Genomic DNA, 10,001 nt, shown 5'->3' on the forward strand with positions numbered 1-10,001 from the left:
TCACAAGTAAGTGTAAGATTTAAATAAATGCACATGAACCCGCGGTGAGGTTCAAGTGAAGTTATTATAATATACTGCAGTAGCTGCCAACAACTGTGACAATTGATCGCGTTGTTTTCTTCGTCGCTTGTTAATATATTACGCAGATATTATTTTCTTTATGTCAGAATATCGATTTTGGTTGTATTTCTTTACATGTGATAATATTATGGCTATACTATATATGTTAGAGATTGATTATATTAAAGAATTATCGTGGGATATATCGTATAAACGAAAAAGAAAAATGAAGATCGTTGCATATAGTATTTTGAAAGAATTTCTGATTATACACAATTCTGGGATTATACTACCGGCGGATTGGAGTATTTCTAACGTGTTAAAAAAGATTAAATCGCTATTTCGTTTACATCATGTATTTTATCTATGAGGCTTAGAAGATGTATACTTTTTCAAATGCGTATCCAAAGCTTTTGAGAAATTAACCGACTTATGGATTATTTTTGGAGCGCAACGGCTTAGACTTGGCCAGTCCTATGAATAAAAGAAAACGCGAATCGTCATTATTTGATATTGTTGAGGAAAGGTTAATAATTGAAGCCGAGTTGGATATCCATTGTGGATGAATCGAGCGAATAATCTAACGGTAATAATGTCGATGGCGTATTTAGTGAATATAGCAGTAAACTCATCGATAATACAATAATTGCAAGTTGTTTTCAGCAAAATATATACAACAATATTGACACTCAGACGTAGGAATAATAAACGATTAACTTGTAATAACAAAGAATATGTGGAAATTATACAAGACCCTGTGAAATGGTGTCATTTCTCTGAAGTAATTCGGTGCAAAGATCCAGAACCAAACAGAGGCACTACTCTAGAATGGTACAATAGTGATATATAATTAACAAAAACATTGTATTAATATCAAACTTCTGAGGCTGCAGCCTGGTAAAATAGCATGCATCATGCGTGCGGGACAATGTACTTGCCTTGTAATATGTGTAGGTCATTGACAGTATTGAAACATGTTGATTCAGACTGCGTGTGGCAAAGGATGCCCCAAGCTTGGGAGGGTATCGTACGTCACATGAATGAGGGCCTACTATTTTTCAATAATCAGTCAGTAACCTTTGTTTTTATATACTTAATAACAAGCATATTCATAGTTCTGCTATAATAAAGGAATTTTATAATTAAAACAAGATAATCATTTTGTCTTATTTCATATTTTACGTGAAGTTCTACGATGAAGTCGTGAATTTTCAGCAGCAGCCTTCATCAACGATTCCAGGATATTGTGTCCCATCGGTCTTGGGTAATACTTAAAATTAGGAAGTTATATTCATCATCATCATCTCTCAGTTTACATTGTTTCTTGCAATTTTAAGTTTTTGGATGTAGACGTATTCATAATTTCGTTATTTTCATTTTGGATGAGAGCTATACGTAGCCATCCCACTCGCATATAGAAAGAAAATGCTCCCTAAGATAGTCGTTCAATAGGTGGATGTGGATATTTTCACTTGTCTTCGGCTCTAACTTCACTTCCCAAAACTATCGCTGATCATATTTTACCTCTTGTTGAGTCGCCGCTTTGATATTGTGCTTTTCTGATTTTCAAAGACATTTTCCACGTCATCTGGATTATGTGTAGTTCTCATGCCTCCACCTTTATCTCTTTCTCAAATGGTTGAACAAATAAACATATATCTTCTGGACTCATCAAGTTGGAAACTTCAACATTTTGGACGCTGTCAGCGTTCGTTGCCATTTTTGTTTGGACGCAGACAAAAGTAGATCTTCAAACACAGCCACATAATTACCATATAAGGAAACGGTAACTATTTTTACTTAACTCCGGTCCATACCAGTGGGTATTGACAAGTAGCAAAAATGTTAAACTATTGGAACTATTCGTGAAGTATATAAGAATACTATATGTGGTACATTCTCAGTTATGATTAGTGAATTTAATGATGTTAACTATCATCCAATAATAGATAATGTGTGACACAATATTTCACATTAAAGAATATAATCCGCGAACACACACACACACACACACACACACATCGTGATTTCGCAGCAAAGTTTCGTAGGCATTGTTGACAATGAGAATCTGTTCGCGAGTCTTATCGTGCGCATTGTCAAAAATTCGCTGAAAATATTATTGCAGAAACCCGCGACGATATGACATGGCTGTAGAAACACCAGTCAACGTCGATCAAAAATGCAGAAATATCGAATAATAATTAGATTCAAGCAATTACATTTTTTAATCTGGCAATTAAAAAAATCTAAATAATCAGTGACGGCATTGACAAAAACCAATGATATATTGACAATCAAACAATTATCTGCCTTATATATCGGTATGCCTTCCATTAATAATTTGAGGTAAATCGGGAGACAAATTTTAATACGAACACCGAAGCCGTATGCAAATAACTTAATTATTTAATTATTTGGACCTGTTAATGAACCACAACCACTTCTACCGGATCAACCACATCCGTTGGTAACGACAATATTGACAGTACAACAGCTGAAACAATTAGCGCGTGAGTGTAATATACAAATGTAAAGATGTGCAAAAATAGATGACATACTTGCATTATTTGGTCCTACAGTTGTGAAAAAACTTTGTGCCAGACTGAGAAATCTTTGGGGATAACCAGCACGATTAAATATCAGAATTACTGCATAAAGAGAATAAACATGCGGAAATCGTACGCAATGTCACGTATAAAAAAAGTCGACACATCGCAACCACTATCGCCGTTGTGGCAGTTTAGCATATTCATCAACAAAAGTTCATAAATTTAAGTTACATAAGAGCTGTCGAGATCTTCTCCGTTACAGGGAAATCATCCCAAACTTAAAAAGAAACGCTGTGAAACCGTTATCAAATATGCGTCCAATAATTGTATCAACATTACAGCACATAACAGAGAACACTATGCCTTCCAGATTCAAGGCTGACATTGTTCTCATGACACGTCATTAATTTTACCTATATAGAACGTCATTGGGCCTATTCCTACAGGTACATTGTCTCATCATAGTTCTTGTAGCACTTACATTTTGTGACGCCTCAGATCCTTTTTTATGTGCAGGATTTTGTGTGCAGTAAATAAAACTTGTTTATGTTACTGGATAACTGTCTTCTGGTCAGATAAGTATAGTCACGTTTCCATACATTGTTTACTCTGTACTGTCCAGTTCGTGTAGTGTTAAAATAAGCAACACTTGAGTGATTTTTTTATTATCCGTACAGGTATTTAAACAATTGGCCTTCCTATGGATAAGCTGTTACTATAATTAAATTTCTGTGTGTGCTTACAAGTCTAAACATGTAAATATTATAAGAGAATTTCCAGCGATTCTGCCTGGACAGGTAATCAAATTCACATATGACTCAAATTGCTTAGTTCGAGTCCACTTCTAATTATTAATATGGAGAATAATTTTTACCTGTACAGGTCACATGTATCACTTTACAGGGGTTTATCATAGTGCTTAACATTGCACAGTTTCTTAAAAGTTCAAAGTAGGACGCTCACTACACTACGAATACAGGATCTGCTCTATTTTCTATTGCAGATTTAAACCATGGGCGAAACCAGTCTGACGACCACTCAACCTGTGTAATTTTCTCTGGATGTCATTACTGCAATACATGTCAGACTTGCCTATTATGGACAGGAGTCAGCCACATTTTGAAGGATGAAAACATTGCTTGCATCTAAAAGTTCTCACCATATCATTCCTGGGCAGCGAGACCAGTTCCATGACTTGCATAGTACTTGCAAGCTCTTCACATGTATAATGCCTAGTAAGGAACGAACCCCCTTTTTGTATGTCCACATCATCAAACTGAAGAGTATTTTCATCTCTCAGTTGCATACGATACATGATCGACGGGATCGACCTATGATGGACATTAGTAACAAGGTTGAATGCGAACAGTCCCAACCTTTGTCACACCAATCCTGGGTGGAAAGGCCAGCTAATTGCTTTTTCCTATGCACTGGGATGGCCGAATGTGTACACATCTAATCACGTTGAATTTCAAATATAATATAGGAACAAAACGTATCTGAGTGTCTCTCCATCCTGATTACTCAACTAAAATTGAGAATATACAAAACCAACTTGGCTAATATAGGAATGCAATGAAATTCTATGTCAGTGGTTCACACAAGTGCACTTTATTCCAACTGAGACATCCATACCACAATAGCTAACTTTGTTGGCTCTTCGATGAGGAACATATAACTCCCATTGCAGTGAAATGTACAGTTCCACGATCGCTTGCACGAACTGTCTGTTCTTCTATTCGCTTGAATTTCACCTAGCCATGTAAACAGGACTCCTGCCCAAGTGGAGTGTCCTTGCAAATTAACTTAGCTGGACAAGACACAAACTGAACTGGTCTCGGCAAGCAAAATCAGCAATACAGTTCGCGGTGGACCGATTAAATTACCGTTCCAACATGGTGGACCGACACCGCTGATGTAGCCTTCATACAAGACCTGTTTCATCATTTGCATTAGCGTCAACAGACAGACAGCGCAATAAATGCCTGATGAGATTGGTCAGCTTCAGTCATGACGATACTCTCCTCCATTGCCAAGAACAGGCTCACATCCATGGGTAACGTGACGTTTGTATTGAAATCACTGTCTACTCTGTACACTTCAGATAAAGATCACCTACAAGATCAAGTACGAGTTTTGAAGTGGTATCTTAACACGACAGAGCGATTGCATTAAGGTAGATCATATTTATTTTTACCTTTCAAACAGGAACAGGAAGATATGTCAGCATAAACCCTTTCATCCTGGATTAAGTGGGTTATACGCTCTGCAGTTTGTACCTCAGAGATCTTTTATCCCGATGGGCTCAACTAGATCTGGTGGGGCCTATAGCCGTGGTACAGCAGCTCACTTTCCAGGTTGTTCCACATTGTCAAAGGATGTGGCTTCATGTCTTCAGCTGGATCCCCACCCCACCCCACCCCGAAGTTACGTTCATATGGAGAGCATACCTTCCGATCCAGTAGTAGCTCATATATTCATGAAAATTGACACTAAATTCTTTTATAAGGTGACACACTCTGTATGAAAGCCACCTAGGTGGGAAGATAAATATTTTAGCATTTTAGGTTTTCAAAACAAACATTTAACCAGGGAGTGCTGGATTTGTTAGGTAGTAGTAGTCCTCCTAAGATATTGTGATTGGTAAGTATTCATGAAGAAACGTTTTGATAAAAAAATAAATAATTTCATTACACCGTTTTAATATGCGTTTGCAAGTAGTTGCTCTTTTCCAATATCAATTATTTCCATTCAGAACATATGTTTAAATTAATTTGACACATTTTGAAATTCGTAAATATTTGGAAGCAAGTTTGAAACATTGGGTGCAATATTGGTAGAGTTTGACATTTTCAAGTATTACCATTTTAAAGTGCCAACACATTTTTAACTGATATCTTATCACATATATTGTGTTATTTCATATTCAATGTCAGTGCTAAAAAAAATTATATGAATGTATTTTAGCCATTTTTAGCTCAACATTCATCCGACCATCGATGCGATCCCAAAATTTGTTTCCACCCAGTTGCGAAAACTCGCGGTTCGCAGGATCAAACCCAGGCCGAGTCATATCAACGACTTATAAAACCTATACTAAGAGCTGTCTCGCTAGGTGCTTAGCTTTAAGAGGTAAGTATTACTACTGGTTGGCCTGGTGTCAGAATAATGTGACCGAGTGGGACATCGTGCTACATGTCTGCAACACGATGCCGCAGTGCTAGACATCACTATAGACTTCCACACTGCAGATACAGTAGCGATATAATTAAGAAATAGTTAAAGCTAAGTTCAAAATCCAAATCACACACACACACACACACAGAGAAGAAAAATGGTTAATCCATGTTCAACTGAGGCTTCAATTAAAGAAGATGATGTGATTGTGGCAGCAGAAACGTTTCAAAGTTTGAACATCTTCGTCGACTCAGAGTGCCTAGAACATCTCGGATATTGCAGTGCAATCTGAAGGCTGGAATATGTGAGCCAGCAAGTAGATATCGAATTGGTCGGTAACAGAAAGTTCAACAGATATCCAAATTTGAAGGAATTATTGTAAAGTTCAAGTGAACAACAAATACGGCAAGAAATGATCATAATAACAAGAATGCTGATAAAATATCTGAACACTGTTTCAGAAGAGGAAAGAGGCTTAGGAGAGACAACACTCATTGATACGACAACCTTTAAAGAACCACATCGACGTGTTCCATTTTCCTTTGCTACAGGAGAACAAAAAATCATCAAGCAAATGGAATAACAGAACATCATTAGACATTTAAGATCAACATGCGCTTCTCTACTTGTGCTAGTTAAAAGGAAGAATGGTACAATTAGGCATTGTGTGGATTGTCAACGGCTGTATGCTATTATAAAATCTGATGCGTTTCTTATACCATGTACACAATATTGTATTAATGCGTTGTCAGGAGCAACTTTATTTTCAACTTTTTATCTTACGTCTGGTTACCATTAGATACCAATGACGAAGGAAGGTGTACCAAAGACACATTTTGTTAGAAAATATGGGTTGTATAAATTCGTTGCAATACCAGTAGTGATTATCAACTCAGGGGCCATGTTCCAGAGAATTGTGGAAATTAAACTTCATGGCTTAAAGTGGTATGCATGTCCGATCTATTTAGATGATAGTATAGTGTTTGGTTCAAACTGTGAAGAACATATGACTAGAGTTGAACAGGTAATAAATCTACCGTAGACGGCATGGTTGAGACGGAAAACGCAGAAAAGTCAATTGTTGAGTGACGAGGTTACTATTCCTTGGCACATGATTTCAAGAGAGGGAGTACAACCAAATCCAGTCAATATTGGAAAAATCTTAGATATACCACTATCAGCAAACGTTACAGAAGTGAGGCCGATACTTGGCATATAAAGTTGTTACAGGAATTTGTTTAGGAAAATATGTCAACTTAGTTAAGCCACTAAGATAGTTAACAGTGAAGAGCAAAGAGTACCAGTATCATGAAAAGTTTCAAGAATCGTTTGAGAAATTGAAAATTACCTTGACAGGGAGCGAGATAATGGGATACCTACTGCCCGAGGGATGATTTTATTTAGACAAAGATGCAAGTGATATGCCCATCGGAGCCGTCTGGAGCCAAATGCAGAGAGAGATAGAGAGACAGATACAGAGTATATGAAAGATGAACACTCAATAAAGCAGAAAAAAATAACTGCGTGAAAAATAACGAATTATTAGATGTAAAATATTTTGTAGAGTATAATGGACATATTTTGTTTGGTAAAAAGTTTAGAGTCACGACTGATCATCAAGTGCTAGTATGGATAATTAGTTTCAGGGAACCAAAAGAGAGAATAGCAAGGTGGTTGTATATTTCGTAATCATACTACTAGAATACAGACCATGATGTAAACATGGAAATACAAATGCAATGTCAAGATATATAAGCCCTTGGGATAACAAATGAACGGAAGTGGATATGATGAGGCCTTTGAAGTTTGAGCTTTGTAAAATGTGTCGAAGAAGAGCAACGTGAATGTTAAGCTCAGTGAAGTGGGGAATGCATTTATCATACAAGAGATGTGACGAAAATAGAGTTTGTGTCCGCCCTTGTTAATTCATTTCCAAAGATTTGTGTTAGTGTCCTGGGCATAGGGTTGCCGAGGTGGTGGGGCTAAATGTCAGAATGAAGGCGATTCAAATCTGGAGGTACCAGGAGAGATAACTCAAACTATGGTCCAATCTGTTGAAGATTTAACGGGTAAGGAGTTTGAGGGCCTGGTACCTCTGCACGTCCATAAGTAACAGAGACAGACCATTCAACAATGAAATGGTGACACAAAGTCCATCAGCAAGGCATTACTGGCTCTTATGGAATTCTTTAGAGTATCATAATGGTCTGCTGTACAGGCAGTATCAAAAGATAAATGGTTCTGGTACATTTTAGTAATGATGTTGTAACCTAACTGTTTATGAGCTAAAATTAAAATAATGATGCCTAATTGAGTCATTTGGGAATCAAGGAAAACAGGGAGAAGACACGACATAAATTTTACTGGTTTCAAATGAAGCAATATATTAATAACTATGTAATGAAATTTGATGTGTGATCTACAGCAAAACCCAGTATGAAACACCACGTACGCCATTATGAAATATGCGAGATTACGTACCACTTAAGAAGCTAGTGGTGGACATATTAAGGCCTTTGTTTAACGCATGATAGGTAATCGTTACTTTTAAGTAGTAACAGATCATTGTTACCAAAGGTCTGAAGAATTTCTCATACCCAATGAAGCTACTGAAACATGTGCTCAGACGATGCACAATGACGTAGTTGCAAGATATGGAGCTCAACATCCATATGTTCTGATAAGGGTAGAACTTTGGAGGGCGAAAGTTTTTCAGAGTTATCCAAAATGCAAGGAACCAAAACAAAAACAAAAAAAGAACTTGGACAAGAGAACCAAAATGTAATGAGGAGGAAGATCGGTTTAACTGAACATTCCTTTGGATGATTAAGGTGTACCTAGAGGGTGAAGAGGATGAATGGGATTTAAATTTAGGTTATTTTGCTGACTTTTACAGTTCCACACCAAGCAAGTAAACTGGATTGAGAAGTTCGTCTTCCAGATGAACTTATGTTTCATACAAATAACTTCCATGGTAGCGAAGTAACATCCTACGGGGACTATGTTGACAGATTACGGCATCGAATCCATCTTGCATGCTCTGTGGCACGATTTAATATGTTAAGGCAAGTTAAAGGCACAGAGACAGCTATAAAAACAAGCTAAACCAATATCAGATTAAGGAATCAGACATTATGGTATGTTCTTGAGTAGACCAATCCAAAGTTACAGCTGGCATATCAGGGTCCTCTTGTTGTGAAAAATTTAAGTTATTTGAATGACATACACCAGAAGAATCAAGATGAAGAGAAGAAAACAGCCAACCATAAAAAGATGAAACCTTACCTAGGTGATTATCCTCCAAGACTGGCCAAGAAAATAAGTAAAGTAATAGAAAAATAGAAGTATGATTTTGTATATAAAGAAAACAATATTTGACTACTGATAAGCAATTTTTTTTTACTCTCTTTCACTTTAAATGCAATTGCGGCCTGGCTGGCAGGGTTTCATCAGTGCCATAATAGAGACATATGACTTGTTGTCACCAATATTAAGGTTCTTGAAGTAATCAACACCTCGTTGCACAATCAGGCAGAGAGTATACGAGACCTTACCAGGCTTGTACAAGAAATTAGGGCTAGAATTACAATGACTGACCAGACACGAAAGTGGTCAATGACCAAGTCGCCACGAGTCATACCACGCACCTGCACCAGGGAGAATTAAACGAGTCTCAAAAGAGAAAGGGCTACTAACATGTTCACATTCTGGTTGTTATGGTGCCCATATATTTTTTATTAGAGTTAAGTATCAGCCATGTCGCAAAACCTCAGTCAGAGGGAAATATAACAAACGGAATTTCTCTAGTCTCCAAAGTAATTGATGAAAGTTCTTTAAATACTATAATCAAACACCACAATTACTACACTACGCAAAATATATTTTGGGAGCTACCTTTATCAATTACTACACTACGCAAAAGATATTTTGGGAGCTACCTTTTTCAGAAAGGAAGAATCAGTTCAAACCAAGCATCACGTATTAAACAATTTATCATTTTGGCAGAGAGGTTGATAAACACAATCTTTTTATATGCTTGTCTTTTAGAATCCTGGATTATTACAATTATTTTTGTGTTTTATTTTCAGAATGCATTTTGCATTGCAATCTCTCTCTCCCTCTCTCTCTCTCTCTCTCCCCCTTTTAATTGCCCACGTTGGAGGTCATATCAACATCATTGTGATTTTGGACAACCTGTATATATTCAATTTGATG

The sequence above is a fragment of the Sinohyriopsis cumingii genome, chromosome 1 (assembly GCF_028554795.1).
Source record: "Sinohyriopsis cumingii isolate HCF-2022 chromosome 1, ASM2855479v2, whole genome shotgun sequence".
NCBI lineage: Eukaryota > Metazoa > Mollusca > Bivalvia > Unionida > Unionidae > Sinohyriopsis > Sinohyriopsis cumingii.